Source organism: Cynocephalus volans, chromosome 15 (assembly GCF_027409185.1).
Source record: "Cynocephalus volans isolate mCynVol1 chromosome 15, mCynVol1.pri, whole genome shotgun sequence".
NCBI lineage: Eukaryota > Metazoa > Chordata > Mammalia > Dermoptera > Cynocephalidae > Cynocephalus > Cynocephalus volans.
The window spans coordinates 26,402,543-26,421,286 of record NC_084474.1 but is presented as its reverse complement, the minus strand read 5'-3'; the positions used below and the strand labels follow the sequence as shown (position 1 = coordinate 26,421,286).

At 39.3% G+C, this 18,744-nt stretch overlaps 1 pseudogene; it reads left to right on the top strand.

Annotated features, from left to right (window-relative positions):
* The window catches only part of LOC134363649 (polypeptide N-acetylgalactosaminyltransferase 12-like), a 122,695-nt pseudogene extending 106,850 nt beyond the window's left edge, over nt 1-15,845 (top strand).
* Nucleotides 15,846-18,744: the final 2,899 nt, after the last annotated feature.

The following is an 18,744-nucleotide window of genomic DNA, read 5'->3' as shown; positions in this document are numbered from 1 at the left end:
ACTGGTGCTCTGCCAGACAGCCAATAAAGCTAAAACAGAATCCTTCGTTTTTTAAGAGGCAATATTGCAAATAAAATTTTTTATGGCTAGGCTAAAGAAATCTATACATTTTTAGGTTCTTGATGATAAAGGTTTATTATTATTTTTAAAGTTATCAGCATCACTACAACACATTATAATAACTGTAGACCCTACAACTAGTAAAACTAATGCAAATAATTGTAGGAATCTGAAAGCTCTTTAAACCTACTTTTTAGATATGGCTTTATCTGGATTAAATTACTTAACAATGTGACCTCACTGACTGAGATTATATTTCATTTTGTATCTGGTATCAGATATACCAGGCTCATTATGGAATTTAAAAACATGATGATTATTCCAAACCATACCATGAAGAATAAGTGAGAGACAAGTATACTGTTTTTTTAAAAATGTAAAATATAGAGTGTTTTTGCTTGTACTTCTGCACTCAGAGTTTTTGGAAAAATTGCAATAACTTGGAAGAGAGGAGAGAAAAGGTACAGCTTCTGCTTTCCTGAGATCCCAGGAGATCATACCGGTGATGACTATGGTAATGAACATAAAAATGATGAAAAAAGTAAACAAGATACAAGGACAGGCATGGGGAAGATTGGTTAGAAAGAAAATCTGCATTAAGTACTATAAATAAGGTGCTAGACATGGGCATTACATTTGTTGTGAATTTAAATGATATGAATTTGAAATAATGCAATATACATATTAAAGTTTCTCTTTATGCATAATTGAAATTATAGAAACTCTCCTAAGTTAAAAATTCATCAAAATATTAAATATTAAAAATATTTACAAAGATGGCAAGTGAAGGGGTTGGTAAAATATGTTTATGCTATTGCTATGTTGTGGTTCCACTTTAACTAGAAACAAAAATACCTGCCATCCTTTGTTAAGATTAGTTTTATTATTGTGCCAGTTTTGAGTTATGCCAAGTCTTCAGAAATACATCCTCTTCATGCACTGTGACTACTATCCATTGGGTTTCAGGGATAGCAACATGAAACACACAGTCATTGCCAGTGAGGGTCTGGTGGTCCAGCAGGGGAGGTGAAGTATGTAGATGAGTGGAATAAGGTAAGATGTGTAATGACTGAGACAAGCACTGTATGTTTCCAAAGTACAGAGAAGGGAAACACGATTCAACTATGAAGGCAGATAAGACATTCTAAAGGAACTGTCACCTGAGTTGACTCGTAGAGATAAGTGGAATTTAGCCTGAATAATTGTTGGCTGGATGTTGGGTGGATTGTAGGAGCAAAAGGACATTCAGGTAGAAGGAACAGAATATTCAAAGGCATGGAGACAAAGAAGCATTTTGGTTAGTCTGGAACATGACAAACCATGAGGCTGGAGAGGTAGTTGGCAGCCATGTTATTCAGGGCTAATCTAAGGAAAGTGAACAAAACACAGCTATTAATACTTCATAGACTTTGAGTAGCAGAATGATATGGCCAAATTTCTAACTTATAAGAATCATTTTGAAAGCAGTTTGGAGGATGATTGGTGGAATGCAGAGCAGAGGCACTGTAAGACATGATGGAGGTTGAAACTAAGGCAGTTGTAGTGGGAAAGAAAAAAAAAGGTTAATTAAGTTGGGTTACCTACGTGCAGAAAATGACTGTCTCAGTAACAGATTAGTTAGGGGCTGGGGAAAGAAGAGCTGTGGATAAGAATAAATGTTTGAATATACAGAAATATAAGGATAGAACAAACAGGATTTATAGACCAATTGGGAGTGGGTGCTGAGTGACAGTGAAGCGATAATTATAACCAGTACATTTTGGGCTTGAGTCATGCGCAGTAAGGGGTTAATTTAGCAGAGTTGAATTGGTGAAACCTTGCATATTCCAAAGAAAAATTTGGCCCTTGCCCATCTTCTGGGAAATAACTCCTAAGCCCTTGAAATATCTCACCTGTTCAAAGTGTCTTTGTTTATCTGAGGCCTTGGATGGTGCCAGGCAGTCTATCCCAACAATGTGATTTAGTGGGGCCTTAGGTAATGCAGTATCAGCACTAAATAACATCTCTAAGCTATTTATACAGTTCAATGTAGTTGCAGCTGGAGGGACTGGACACTAAATAACTAATGTCAGCCATGTGGGCAGTTAGTCATAATTCTGTGACCAACTCCTAGTAAAAACCCTGGACAGCAAGGCTCAGGGAGCCTCCCTGATTGGTAATAATTGTGTGTGTTGTCACACATTTTCACTAGGAGAATTAAGCACTGTCTGTAAAAATCCACCAGGACAGGACAACTGGAATCTTGTGCCTGGTCTCTCCTGGTTTCTGCCCTATGTGTCTTTTTCCTTTGCTGATTTTAATCTGTATATTTTCTCACTACAGTAAACTGTAACAGTGAGTACAACAGCTTTTCTGAGTTCTTTAAGTCCTTCTAGAGAGAATCACTGATCTTGAGAATGGTCTTGGGGATCCCTGAACACAAGTAATCAATTGGAAATGGTGGTGCCATTCATTGATCTAGGGAATATATGAAGAGAAACACATTTGGAGGAAAAGTTGAGTTCAGTTTTGAACATAATGAGTTGAGATGCTTGGGGAACATCTAACTAGAGATGTCCAGTAAAAAGTACATATAAACACAGAATGGAAGAGAGAAAACTAAGCCAGAGCTATGAATCTGGGAACCAGAAATATAGAGATGTTATTTAAATCCATGTGTAAGGGCAAGATTACATGGGAAGAAGAGGAGATGAGAGTTACAGAAAAAAATTTGGGGAACCCCAACCTTTAAGGGAAAAAGAAAACACTATCTTAAAAACAGGAAGAAGTAAACAAATTAGTGGTATCTCAAAAGTGAGGGGGGAAGAATATTCTAAAAATGAGATATTGTCTAATGTTGCCAAGAGTCACAGAAAGACCAACTAATACTATGAGTGAAGAGTATTACCTGGATTTTATTTAAAAAAATTTTTTACCTACTTAATTGAGATTTAGTTCACATGTACAATTCACCCATTTGAAAATGTACAATCCAGTGGTTTTATTATGTTCACAGAGCTGTGCAATCATCAGCAAATCAATTTCAAAACATTTTCATTATCCAATAATGAAACTCCATAACGATTAGCAGTCATTTCCCATTTCTTTCCCCTGTCCCTATCCTCTCCCACCCAAGGCCCTGGCTCCACGCAATCACTTGTCTAATTTCTGTTTCTATATGTTTACCTATTTTGAACAATTTTTTGTTCCTCCTATCTAACAGTGATTGTATATCCTTTGACCAACATATCCCCATCCCACATTGCCCCTAAACACCATAAGCCTTTGTGACCACTGTTCTATTCTCTTTTTCTATGAGAATATGTATTTTAGATTCCACATATGAGTAAGATTATGTGGTGTTTGTCTTTTTGTGTCTGACTTATTTAACTTAACATAATGTTCTCCAGGTTCATCCATGTTGTTGCAACTGACAGGATTTTCTCCCTTTTTTATGGCTGAAAAAGTCTATTGTGTATATATACCACATTCTTTTTATCCACTCATCCATTGATGAGCAGTTAGGCTGATTCCAGGTCTTGGCTATTGTGAATAGTGCTGCAATAAACATTGGAGTGCAGATGTCTTTTCAACATAATAATTTGAGATCCTTTAGATAAATACCCAGTAGTGAGATTGCTGGACCATATGGTAGTTCAATTTTTAATATTTTGTGTAAGCATTCTCTTTTCTCATATCCTTGCCAACACTTAAATTTTGTCATTCTGATAATAGCCATAATAACAGGTGTGAGGTGATATGTCATTGTGGTTTTGATTTGTATTTTCCTGATGATTAGTGATGTTGAGCATTTTTTTTCATATACCTGTTAGCTATTTGTATGTCTTCCTATGAGAAGTGTCTGCTCAAATCATTTGCCGATTTTTAAATTGGGTATTTGTTTTCTTGCTACTGAGTTGTTTGAGTTCATGATATATTTTGGATAGTAGCCCCTTGTTGGATGTATAGTTTGCAAATATTTTCTCCCATATGTAGTTCAGTTTTTTCACTTTGCTGATTCTTTTGCTGTGTGGAACCTTTTTCATTTGATGTAATCCAATCTGTCCTATTTTGCGCTTGTTGCCTGTGCTTTTGAGATCTTATCCAAAAAATCCCTGCTCTTTTTCATGTTGTGAAGTGTCTGTCCTATGTTTTATTCTAGTCCTTTTACAGCTTTGGGTCTTATATGTAAGTCTTTAATCCATTTTGAGTTGATTTTGTATATGATGAGAGATAAGTGTCTAATTTCATTCTTCTGCCCATTGATATCCAGTTTTCCCAACACCATTTATTAAAGAGGCTGTCCTTTCCCCTATGTGTTTTCTTGGCACCTTTGCTAAATATTAGTTGGATGTAAATGTGTGGATTTATCTGTGGGCTCTCTATTCTGTTCCGTTGGCCTATTTGTCTGATTTTATGCAAGTACCATGCTGTTCTGATTATTATAGCGTTATAGTATATTTTGAAGTCAGGGAGTGTGATGCCTCCAGCTTTGTTATTTTTGTTCAAGATTGCTTTGGCTATGTGGAGGTCTTTTGCAGTGTTATACAAATTTTAGGACTGTTTTTTCTATTTCTATAAAAAATGTCATTGTTATTTTGATAGGGAATGCATTAAATTTGTAGATCTCTTTTGGTAATATGGAAATTTTAACAATATTAATTTTTCCAATCTATGAACATGAGATACCTTTTCATTTATTTGTATCTTCTTCAATTTCTCACAACCGAGTTTTATAATTTTTTGTTTCAAGGTCTTTTACCTTCTTGGCTGAATTTATTCCTAGGCATTTTATTATTTCATAGCTATTGTAAATGGAATTGTTTTCTTGATTCCTTTTTTCAGATAGTTTGTTGTTAGTGTATAAAAATTCTACTGATTTTTGTATCTTGATTTTGTATCTTGATCAGTTTTTTCCTACTAATTTGCCATGTTATACATTTCTAATTAACAAAGTAACTAGTTTCTTTTAAAACTTTGTGATATTTTTACTTCTGATAGAAAAGGGTGATTTCTTTCTAATTTGTATTGCTCTTAGGGATGGCTTATTTAAGTTGTGACTTGATCGAGTACAGGGGCTGTCTTCTGTCTTTGTCCCCCATGGTGCCTTGCTCTGTGCCTTGCAAATGGTAGGTACAATCCAAATGGAATATGTGATTGGCAATGGAGTAATTCAAGTGTAATACTTCTGAGCTGGGAGACATAAAGTTTCAGAGCACTCCAAATGATACATTGGTTTTCCCTGAAATTCAAAGCAGAACGTACCCTTATCACTAAAAAAAGAATTGTAAAAATCTCTTCTCTTTCGACCACTTTGCCATCACCAATTCTGCAAGACACTGATTTTAACCCTTTCACATATTGATCCCTCTTTTCTAATGATCCTCTCCTCCTGTTGACCTAAATAAACCCCTTTCAACCTTCGCACCTGAGTCAAGCATCACTCCTCAGTGAAGTTTTCTCGGATGCTCCTACTTCTGACTCATTCCCACCACTCTCATGGCACCTGTCATGTGGAATTGTTTACTTCCTTGCATTTCTGTCTTCCAGGCTATGAGCTCCTAGAGTGTCCTGTACCATTTTTGCCTCAGTACCACTAGGGTAGACCACGGTGCCTGGGTGCCGTCCTTGTGCAATGTATGTTTGCTGACTGACAATTAAACTGAATAAACCAATGAGTGCATAGATGTCAATTCCTTTGTCACGGTGTTCAAATGGGGTGTGCAGTGCCTTCCAACTGATTATTTTCTCTAACTAGTCAATAACTGTGTGACAGATTAAACTGGAGTTAGGGTGATGTTTTAATGTCTGTGACTGTCTTAGTTTGGTTGACTTCCCTTATTTTAGTGAAGTTGTTCTGCTTTCTTAATGATCATAATACCAACTCCTCATCTTCTCCTTGTGCCTTTTCAGTTGTCCAGGATCATAGTGGGATCCTCTTGTTCTGCTAATTCACTTTGCTGACTGCTTAATTTTTATCCTTCTGTTCAAGCACTTCCAATTGACTCCTTATTACTTTTGGAATATTGTTTCTATCTTTTTCTTGGACTGAGTACAAGAATAGAAGCAGAAGAGCTTCTAAGGAGCCAAAGAGAGATAATGGTGCTTTGGGACAGGGCAGCAGCAGTGGAAAGGAAGAAAAGTGGAAGTATTTGGTGTACATTTAGAGGCAGGGCCAACAGATCTTGGTGAAGAATTATATATGGAAGGTGAGAGAAAGAGAATAATTATGGGAGATTCTTAGATTTGGCCTGGGCAACTGAGAAGAAGGTGATCCTATTTAATGAGGTGAAGAAGAGCAAGACAGAAGCAGTTCTGTTTATTTTAATTTTTGTGTGCATGCACATGCACATGTGTGTAGCAAAGTTGAAAATCAAAAGTTCTGTTTTGGACAAGTTAACTTTGACATGTGTGATAACTTAGACATTAGATATTAGAGATGTCAGATTGGCAATTGAGCACATGAGTTTGGAGCTCAGGTAAGAGCTCAGAGGTGAGATACTGAATTTGGGATTCACTAACACATTCATACTAGAAGGCCTGAGCGTTTCTGAGATCACCTGGCAAGAGAATGTAGATGGAGAGGAGGTCGCACTCTGCACCAAGCCTTGGGTAAATTTCAATACAGTCAACATTTATTATCAGTTATTTCCAATACATTTCTTTTGGTACTAGCCGTAACTCTTAAAAACCTGAAACTTCTATTTTATAGGATCCCAGTCTCAGAGCATTCAAAAGAATGACACATTCCATATAATTTAGTACTGGTAATTTTGCAAAAAAAAATTTCCATTAAGGTGTGCAGTTATTCCTTGCCATTGCTTTCTGAGAAGCCTTAGCTTCTTAAGAGACCTGTAATTTTCTTTTTAATTTCTCATGTGAAGAGTCTGTCGATAGATCTTAATCTGTTAATTACTGAAGCTTTCTACTGGTTTCAACTTGCTAGAAAACATTTAAATTTGATACCATTATGGAAAATGCCTTATACATCTTTTCACACTTCCCTGTTCTCGAAGCATTTTTACACAGAGCAGCTAAAGTTTCTTATCCAGGGAATAGCACAGATTTTACTAAATGGGGTACAATTTGGATTTCCAACCCACTATTGGCCTCTCTCCAACACCCACCATGGCACAGTCTGGTAAACCCCAACCTTCCCAATCTCATACTGACTTCTTGCTGAGACATGAAAATGCAGTTTATAAAAAATTGGCAGAATCCTACAATGCTTTTACACATTTATTTGATAGAGACCCTCTGGAGATAACACACATACACTAAACAAAAAACAACACATGTACAAATGTTTAAGTGTTCTCTGTTTCCCATGCCAGTTTTTCCCCACTACTACGTAATAAGACCATTTACAGGACATCTATAAGGTGTAAACTTACTCAGTAGATACTCTTGACAGTTAAGCCCTACTTTGGAATTTCAACCCATCCTCACTGACATTAGAAATGTGCAGGGGCAAAAGAACTGGATGTAAGTCTACGCTCTGCTCTCAGCTAGGACAAGAGATACTTAATGCTTAGCCATGCCTTCTTAGTAATAAAGGCCTTGTTGGGGTTTTGCCAGGGCTATTCACTCGCACTATAAATCTTCTAATGCCACTATAATGCTTTATTTTTCAGGTTTCTTCCTGATCTTCTTCTCACTGTGATTTAGCAGAAAAATCCACACACTGCCGAATGATCCTGTACAATTACAGGATTTATGGGGTGCTAAAACAGCCCTTGGGCGAGGCCATCAAAGGAAAGGAGCTATTCAGTTATTCTGTAGTTTGTGGGTCTACAAAAGGAAATAGTCGAAATGGCAACTGTTTATTACCAAATCTAAAGAATTTAAGCAGTTACCCAGGAAAATCTGCTGGGTAGCAGGAAACATACAGCATCATTTACAACTGTGAAGTGTGGTTTAGGGTTTTTCTTTCAGTGGTGGACTCTCTAGGACATTTGGCCCATTCAAGCCAGGACATCCTTGTTCTGCAGAAGAAGAGCTGGTCCTTTATCCTGTCTCAAATTCTCTACTTGGGAGAAGATGTGAATGAAATGCAGATGTTCAGCAATATAAAAATCTCATTTTGCTGTGAGTACTTAGTCTGGGAAGAAAGCCAGTGAAATCGCTAATTCTGCTTTTTATTTGTTTTGTTTACTGAGAGGTTTTTGAGGTAAGAATATAAAAAAATATTTTAAAAAGACTCTTGATAAATGTTGTGCAAAAATTCCTTTTCTTCATAGTGAAATGGAAAATTGTGCTATTCTTGACCAAAGCTAGGACTGTCTAATTACACAGATCAGAATCCATGGTAATCATAAATTGTTTGACTTTAAATATATTTTTCCATTGAAATATGAATACACTGAATAATTTGGTCTGACTTTCATGGAGGTGGTTGTCATTTTTTCCCATTTCCCCTAGATTCATGATCATCATGAAGAATTGCGTTATTAATTAATTATATTGGACTAATTGCACCTAAGAGTCTTGCAGAGATAGGTTTGGTTCATTGCACTTTTGGTGCATGAGCTGAGTCTGCTGGACAGTGTTTTGCTCACCATTATAGCCCCATAACTTAGCACAATGCCTTGGTTATATGCAATTTTAAAGGCAACTGATACTTATTGAAAGATTGGTGTGAGTATGTCATGAGTCAGTATTCACAATGGTCACCAAGTTTGCTGCATTTTTCTAGTCTTCTCTGCTGGTTTCTGTTTCACCATTCTTTTATGTCAAAAAGCACCATGGAGGAGTGGATGGTCAAGTACACCCAGACCTCCACTGTAAAGGCCTTGGGGGAGGGCATTTGGGTGGGGTCTAAGGCAACACAATACTCCTGAGAAACATATGGAATAACACTGCTGGGGTAACAAGTTTGAAAGGGAAAATAAATAGTAAGCCAGTCTTTATTGTATCTTTTTCAGAGGACTTCATTCAAACCAGCCCCCAAAGAGATCTGCCTAGCTTTCTCATCAAAAGTCTGTATGGAAGGTTATTTAAAATCTTCACCTGTGAAAGCATTCTTACGTCTCCAATGAGTAGAATACTAAACTCCAACGTTTAATGTTCCATCCAGAGGAAAAACTGTATCCAAGAGGCACTCATGTATATCTTACTGTGACCTTACACATTTCTTCCCAGCCTTTGTGATGGCTAGTGGTAGAGGGTGGCTGGATTGAAATGCAAAAAGTCCAGGTGCTAGCTTGTGTTCCTTCCCAGTAGCATTAGTGTCTGCAAAAGCCTGGGAGACTGCATGAGGGGATAGCTTTTCATATAATTTCCATCATTTAAAAATGTCCTTCATGCCAGTTCTCAAGCCTAAAATTGAGAGGCCTTTTCAGGGTTTTTAGGTAGCTGTTAAAAATGTAGTTGAAACAAGTTCTTTTATTTGCCACTTAAGGTAGTTCAGACAAAAAAAAAAAAAAAAAAAAAAAGAAAAGAAAGAAAAAAGAAAATGAAATCAATTCCAACTCTAAATGAGCAGTGCTTAAATCAAGAAGTTGAAAAAAATTACTTGAGCATACAGTGATAGTAATGGTTCTCATTTGTTAAATACTGTGCCACGTGCTTGACTTCTCAGCAGCACTCTAAGAGGTAGGTGTTTACTACATTTACAGACCAGACAACTGAGGTTCAGAGAGGATCAGGTAAATAGCAGAGCTTGGTTGGGTTTGATACCAGAGCCTGGGTTCTTAGGTTTTCATCTCCAGGCCACATGGCCTGTAGCACTCAGCTCTCTGAAATGTGTACTTAGTACTTGGTTTCTTTAAATTCTCCTATCTGACCCTAAATCAAAATGAGATTGGAAATTGAACACAAAATCAATATGTATAGATAAATCTAGGTAGACAAAGTGGGATTTTCAGATTACAGGATTCCTTAGCTAGGTTTTTTTTTTTTTTAATTAATTATCTGGGCTTCTAATCAAGATGGTGGAATAGACAGTCCCCAGTGTCTCTGTCTTCCACAAAATCAACCAATTTACAACTATTAAAAAGCAACGACAGCCAAGCTTGGGCCGCTAGATCTCAGGGGAAGAGGAGGAGAGACCTATGGAGTTCATGAAGGCAGGAGAAGCCACGATGAGAGGAAGAAAGGACCACTCCCACCATTTTGAGCCCTGGCCACTTCCAGACTGTACCTGGTGAGTGCATGGAGCAAGAACTGACAAAAGCCACAGGTGTGCCCTTCGTATGAAGTTGTTTGGAAGTAGCAGGGGAGAAGAGGGTGTTGGTGGTCCCCAGGCCAGAAAGACCACTAACAGGGTTCCTGTGGAGCCACATAGGAGTGAGTAGCCACAGGCAACTGAAAAAAGGAGCCACTCAGAGGCCAGTGAGTCATCACAAGGGACCCGTGCACAGCTCATCCCATGGGAAGTGTTTGGAGTGTGGGTGGTGGGGGAGATGGGTCACTGGGGGAACATTGGAGAACAGCATGGACAGCTGATTTGTCCTCTAAACAGCACAGGCCTACTCTATGTAGACTGTCCAGGAATACAGAACTGCAGGGGAGCAGTTTGTTGAAAAGACTATGTACAGACCAGAGTTTCCATACAACCCAGGTATACTGGATCTCATGAGACCCGGAAGTATCTACAAGGTCAACTATTAAAACCTGAGCTGCAAAAAAAGCCTTCCACAGGGAATAAGCAGTAATGAAGCAATTTAGCTCAACCACAGGGCTCCAGTGCTGGCCTCCACAGGAAATTCTCCCATTTTAGAAGTAAGCAAAGGACAACAAATTAGTTCCAGTGCAGAGATTAAGTGGTGGGAACAGTGAACAATCCAACACAGAAGTGAAAGAAAAAAGCAAAATACCCACAGATCAGAGACAAAGTTTGATATTAACTAGTAAAGGTGTAACATCATCAAAGAACACCTATAAAACCTAGAAGGACCAGAAGCCCCTTGAGCTCCCAAGCCAGGGATAGGGGAGGGCCAAGGGACTCAGCCATGCCCCCCACCCCACCGACATCCACAACCAGCCCAGACAAAAACTGAGCAGCCATGGGAAGTGCCCCGGGGTCCTGAGCTGGGGTGGTGGGGGGACAAGGGCTTCAGCCACACCTTCCTGGCATCTGCATCCAGCCCAGCAATGACACAGTTGCGGCTGGAAGCCCCCTTATCTCCCCTGCCATAATGAGGTGGGGGGGCCCACAGGCCTCGATCATGCCCACTTCCTTTCCCCTTCTTCCCATCCTATTTCCCTTCCCCTTCCCCACTCCTTCTCTCCCCCAACTGCTCCACAACAGCATCTTAGAATGAGGCATGGAGCTGGGGGAAGCCAAACCCAGCCTCAACTAGGCATGCTGCCGCCACTGCCCTGAGGCTCCACTGGGGTCCTGAGGTATGGAGCCAGGGGAAGCCAAATGCAGCTGCATCCAGGTAAAGGGCACACCAAAAACACCATTTCCATGCAGGTAGTCCACCATAGCCACTGCAAGTGCCATGGCTGCCTCAAAAGTGGCTAGTCTCTATAACTGCAGTCATAGTCACCATGCAGATGGTGTGCTAGACTCTCAACTGCATACATACAAGGAGAGGCACCAGTGGAGACCAAAATAAATAAATAAATAGATAGATAGATAGATAGATAGATAGATAGATAGATAGATAGATAGATAGATAGACAGATAGATAGAGGTCCTCTGTCTCCGCAAAGCACACTCCAGAGTAATAGAAGACGCATCTGATTTACAATAATAGGGGAGGACTTGACCACCCCTGTCTCAGCACTGGACAGATTATCCAGGCAATGAACCAACAGAGAAACAGTCTATCAGATGGAGAGAACAAATCTATGGTTATTGGAGGGGTGAGGGAGGGGAGAGGGGGAAGGGGAGAGATTGGATAAGGGGCAAAAATAATAACTATGATTTGTAAGAACGAATATGCTAAAAAATAAATAAATAAATAAATTATCTATATGATTGCCTTAATTCATTACTCAGTTTTGCCTGTGTAATATTTAGGCACTGTAAAAGCATTGTTTGCTTTTCTTTTTTTTTTTTTGTCTTTTTCGTGACCGGCACTCAGCCAGTGAGTGCACCAGCCATTCCTATATAGGATCCGAACCCGCGGCGGGAGCGTCGCCGCGCTCCCAGCGCCGCACTCTCCCGAGTGCACCACGGGCTCAGCCCATTGTTTGCTTTTCTAAAGGGTGTATTGTGGTTAGCTATGAATTCATAGTTTAAGCAACTAATTGTTATTGTTTAGCAGCTCTCTGTAGCTCCATGGTACTTTATATTGGACATTTTTAGATGACTAATGTTGCAATCTAAAGGCTTTTTTATTAATATACCAATACATCAGAATAAATATATATATATTCTGAGTACTTCATATATATGAAAAGATTTGTGTTATCTTTCAATTCTATTTTTTTCCATGAACTTTTGAACTCGTATATATGCATGTGTGTATATATAGATATATATACATATATCTATATATACATACATATATAGATATATGTGTGTGTGTGTATATATATATATATATATAGGCACACACACATACTTTTTCCTCTTTCTCTTTTTTTGTAATGGCTCATGGAGCTTCCTGCTGAGCATCAATATTTTCAGGGATGGTTCCAGCTTCCTTTTGGGACCCTTGGAGAATGCACAAGTTGGCCATTATTTCAGCTGCTTTCTCTCCAAAGATGGTTAAGAGTTTCAGATGAAAGAAGTCCAGGCTGCATCTCTCTGCCAAGGAAAACAAATCCAATATCTCTCTTATGGGTTTGTTTTGCCAAATTCCCAAAAAAAGACTGTATTAAAATGGTGTCCTTTGTGTTAAGTTTTCAAACACCACTAGAATTAAAGTAATCATAAACTTTTCCACTCTCTGGGTCTCATAACTCTTTCAGGTGATATGTGAAGAGATGTCAGAAGATTCCTCCATGACCACTTCAGTTCCACAGGCACATGCCAGTGCAGATCTGTTTCTGTTACCCCCATCCCACCATCTTTTACTCTCAGGAACTCCCATCTTTAAGGAACAGATTTTGCATTGGGACTCTGATGTCAAATGCTCTTGATAGGATTCTGACAGATGTTTTAGATTTACCAGGAACAAATTTTCATCTACTTTGGCTTATCAGTGTTTTAATGTTTTATTGTAGTTCTTGCAAGCCAGTGGAATTTTTATAAAAACATAAAAGTTAAAAGAAAAATTTAGGTTTCTAAAATCCCCAAGAGGAAAATAAAAATTTTTTATTTATTGTGGACTGCAGCTCCAGCGGATGCCCAGGAGTTCCAGCCAGCCCTTCCTGATGGCTTGCCCTGTGGATTTCAGATCTCCTGACCAGCTCCACAATTGTGTGCAAAGAGAAGAAATGAGATTATGATAATTTTCCCAGGACATCTGTTGTCATAGCATTTTAAAATGAGGCCTGGTCTACTCTCCTTTGGACACTTCACAGTGTGCTTGAGACATCCCTGGACATTCTGATAGAAGAAGTCATCCTTGTGGATGACTCCAGCAATAGAGATCACCTGAAGGAGTGCTTGGCCACTAAGCTGTCGGGCCTGCAAGGTGCAATAAATAAATAACTAATACCATGGAATATGGAAGGGTTAGAAATGACTAGAGAGCTCTGTGGTTTAAAAGTAAGCAGCTGCTGTTCCCATGACTTCTTGTTGACAGTCCCTTGTCTGATACATTTGGGGACAGATACGTTTCAGATTTCAGAACTTTTCAGAGCCTTAGACAGATACTTTATGGCTGCTGCTGTATTTTACATAACATCAAGTGGGGTCTGGGGTGGCACCCAGTAATCACAAGGTAATATTTCTGCAACAAAACGTGAATGTTCACACCCAGTAGGGACAAACTGGGATTCTAAATAACTTCAGGGCAGGACAGGTTTTGCTGCCAAATGAATTAAGAAAACCTTCTGGTTTCCAGAACTTTTGATGATTTGGGTTAGATGACTAGGGATCAGTATCATGATGGTCTCGACTGGAGGGAGATCCATGAAACACTGAGTAATGTGTATAGGATAATCTCAGTTTAGGTGACTAGGGGAGAGAGGGTCCTGCTACACCCCAGAGTTTTGTGTTCTTTGTTGGGATATAGAGAAACTTGGGGAGGGACCTGTGTCAAATTGTCCCCATTGGCTCCCACGAGGGTAGCATAAAAGAGAACAGGGGAATGGCTGACTTTTCATGAACTCCTGCACTGTTTGGCTTCTTACAATGAGTGTGTGTTACTTTTTTAACTCTAAGGTGAAGAGGAAAATATAGCCCTCAACGTGGCTGGTACTTGCTTCCTTTGTGCCGAGGGGAGTTTGGAGATTTTTCTTGATTTGATCAGAGGCTTTTCGTGCCGTTCCCTTTACCCTGGTTGCTGGCAGCCAGGCCCACTGGACCTTGAGCAGCTACTAAATTAATCCAGCTACATGTTATCATTCTGCACCGACGCTCTGGGTGCTGGGAGAGAGTCCTGGAGGCCACAGCATGTTTTGACTGCATGTTTAGATGGGGAGAGGCCTGCTGGAATTTGCATTCCCTCATTTGGAAGCTAAACAGATCTCTTAAGATCAGGAAAATCCATTTTTAACTGTGTTTGAAGGTCACCCTGTGCTTGGGTTTCTCCCAAGGATGCTGGGGAGCAACTGTGAATCCACAGCATTTGGAGAAGGCTGTAATGTGTCTCCGAGCACTGCACAGGGAGTCTGGAGACCCCACTACCGGTGGCTCCCCATCTGGTGGCCTCGGGCCAGCTACTTAAAACTTCTGTGTTTCCTGGTGAGTCGGATGAAGGGATGGAAGAGATTTACTCATTAGTTAGTTATTTATTGCACCTTGATCCATGTGAGCAAGAGGGAGGGCCTGGTGTGAGCCTGGCTGCTGGGGGCTTCCATGGCCAAGGATGATGTTCTGACCTTCTTGGACTGTCACTGTGAGTGCCACAAGGGGTGGCTGGAGCCACTGCTGCAGAGGATCCACGAGGAGGAGTCGGCAGTCATGTGCCCAGTGACTGATGTGATCAGTCCCAGGGAACACCCTGGAGTACCTGGGCATGCCGGGGAACCCCAGATTTGTTGTTTTGGCAGAAGGCTGGTGTTCACTTGGCACACAGTTCCTGAGAGGGAGAGACTGCGGATGCGATCCCCCATGGATGTCATCAGGTCTCCAATGATGGCTGGTGGGCTGTTTGCTGTGAGTAAGAAATATTTTGAATTTTCTGAGGTCTTATGATACAGGAATGGAAGTTTGGGGAAGAGGAAACCTCGAATTCTCCTTTCGGATCTGGCAGTGTTGTGGGACTCTGGAAACGAACCCGTGTTCCCACATTGGCCACTTTTTTCCTAAGCAGGCTCTCTACTCCGGCAACAAATCTCTGGCCAACAGCCTCCATGCAGCAAAGTGTGGATGCTACCATTGCAACCCCTGTGCCTGCTTACTCCAGAACAAAGGATTGAAAGAATGCTTCTTTGCCAATAACCCTCCTGACAAAAACCAAATTGCAGGATAACAGGTGCTTCTGTACTACTGACACGGGATGGGCCAGAACCAGTTTTTTGAGTACATGCCACAGAGTGAAATACTCTGTAACGCCCACCAGCCAGAGGCCTGCCTAGCTGGGGAAGCAGGAGTGGATATTCCCATCATGCATGTATAGAAAGAAACTGCCCCGGAAAATCACAAGTTCATCTTGCAGGAGGATGGTTCTTTATTTCACATATAGTCCAAGAAATGTGTCCAGTCTGTGAAGAAGGACTTTAGCCACAGTTTCCTACCACTCCTAGGAGGCTGCACCAACTCAGATCATCAGAAATGGTTCTTCATAGAATGCACGTGATGAAGAGTCACTGTACCAATGAGCCCTCAGAGGAGATTATGGGCCGTGGACTCTGTGCCTGATAGAGACTTAGCGAAGTGCCCACCTTAAACCACCAGAATCCACCATAAACCTGGCTGCTCTACCCTTACAAGGAAATCATTTCACCATCTGTGAAAGTGATGTTGAATTTATAAAAAATGTAAATAAGCTTTGTACTGATTTTGAAAACTTTAGAAACGTTCCAAAATACCCTATTTTCAAAGGATAATCATAAAATGTTAATTCTTGGTATTGGGAGAATTAAAATCTTATAATATTTTTCTATCAAAATGTATATTCTACTGTTGTGTCTTTTATTCCCCTGGCAAAAGGTAAATATTTTATTTTTGTATTTACAAGGATTCCCAGGTATGAAGACGTTTGCACAGGGGGAAATTAGACTCAAGCCATGTACTTTGCATAAACTGATAATACCTCAAGTGTTAGGTTATATTTTTCTCAGTGTAGAAATGTGGATATTAGGAACATTGTATTGATTCCTCAGGTCATTGAGATATTCTAGATTTATTTAATAAAGAATGCTTTTTGTTTATGTGTTGCTACTACAGTCAAAACTCCATAATGTTCATGTTAGCCAAAGAGAACTAACCAAAGCTGAAATCTCGAAGAAACAATTTAATTTACCAGGCTAGTACATGTGTACTTCAAAATGTTCCTGGAAAAATTGAATTAAAAGGTAACATGATTCCTTCCATGAACTTTTTGAAGACCCCTTGTCTAAGTTTGAGTGTGGACTTCTGACAAGGCCTAGCTGTGGTGTGACTGGTTGTTTTTAGTAATTACCACTATGAGTTTAAAACATGTTTATATCATTTAAAATTTTTATCACACAATAGTGTCAGGGAGAAAGTTAATGTTCTATATGAAATTCATTTTTCAAATTTGTTCATTAATAATATCTGGTCATTTCAGTCAAAGTTAGGTTTTGTGCCTCAGCAGCTGCTGAGAAAGTTTCTTTCAGTAATTCTGATTTGTGAATGATCCCAGATCAACTCTGACATCTTGTCAACTTGACAAAGTCAATAAGAATGATTTCTTCTTTTTTAACATGAGAACACTAACTGCAGATCTTTGTTTTTGTACCAATCAGATGTGAGAGATGAGGGCATGTGCAACTGATGAAAAAGCATCAACTTGTGTCTCAGGCTCTTTTTTACATACATTCTCTGAGAGATCCTGACAGGGGCCAGTTTAACCATTACCCAGAAACTACTCCGATTGGCCTAGCTTGGATCCATCTGATGCATCTTAACTACTCTGTACCTCAGTTTCTTCATCTGCACTCTGGGGATAAGGAAACCAAGCTCGTGGGGTGGTTGTAAGGATTAAATAACACAGAGTGGGGCGAGGTCTAGCTTATCCTGGCCCACAGTATGGGTTCACTAAATGTCAGCTTCTATTTTCATAAATGTACTTTATACAATGTGAAGCACAATAAACATAAATACACGTTTATTACAAATAAATATTAAATAATGTAAAAAATCTTTTTAAATCTCCAAGAGGAATTGATGGCTCCTATATTTGCCCCATCATGTTTTTCCTTGTATTATTAGTTTCTAATATCTCTTTATCTTCTCTTTCCCATATAATTATCTATACAAAAGAATTCAGTAAATGTATTCTGAGTGAATGTATGTTGAATGAAATTTAGGGGAAGAAATCACAGGTGCATATGAGTAGAGTTAATGTACTAGTAATTGATATTATGTGTAACGTGAAATCACTTTCTGAAATGTATCAAAAGGTACTTACCTTTAAAAAATGATCATAGAGCTGTTAATAAATACTGTGTGATTAAAATAAGGTCAATATTCATAGAAATTAAGTTCCATCAACTTCCCAATTTCTTCATTGAAGGATTAGGAACTCAAAAGTTTAAAACACAAATTCCCAGGTTTCCCTGGATTTAAATTGTAAAATGATTATGATTTGGAGGTGGTGGTAGTAATCAGATAATTAAAGCTTTCTTTGTCTAATAGCCAAGGAAGTTTATATTCCATGTGCCTGCACTGGAGAACTGAGCAGTAAGACACAGGCTTGGAGGCATTATTGCATAGATAAGTTCAGGATTCAAAATTTGCAAAAAAAAAATGTATCTCAGAAGATGGACTTGTCTGAGATAGTTAAGAACTGCCTATTATTTTATAAAGGCTTTCATATCTTAAAGTTAATAATGATTAGTAAATTATGACTGTAGAAAGGAAACAGCTGTTCATCGAATGTAGTACCTGTGATACTACATAGTATGAATACATATGTATTCATAATAAGTACAATAAACATTTATATAAAATTACTGGACACCTAACATTTTTCAAACTGCTCTCTCTCTATTCACTTTTTTCATCGTTACCACAATCCTATTAAGTATCATCCTCACTTCATGTTTGAAGAGATTGAGGCATAAAGAGGGAAAGGAATTTCTCAGGGTCACACAGCTAGTAAGGGGCAGAGCTGGTGTGTATTAGTCTCCTAGGGCTTCTGTAACAAAATGGGCCGCTTAAAACAACAGAAACATTGTCTCACAGCTATAGAGGCTAGAAGTCAAAATCAGGGTGTTGGCAGGGCCATGCTTTCTCTAAAACCTGCAGGGGAGAATCCTTCCTTGTTTCTTCTAGCTTCTGGTGGTGTCTGGCAACCCATGATATTCCCTGGTTTGTAGACACATCACTCCAATCTCTCTGCCTTCACTGTTGCTTGGCTGTCTTCTCTGTGTGCCTCCCTTCTTTTCCTGTAAGAACACGAGTCATGGTGGACTAAAGGCTCTCCCTACTCCAGTATGACCTCATCTTAACTAAATACATCTGCAATGACCCTATTTCCAAAAAAGGCCACATTTCGAAGTACAGGGGAT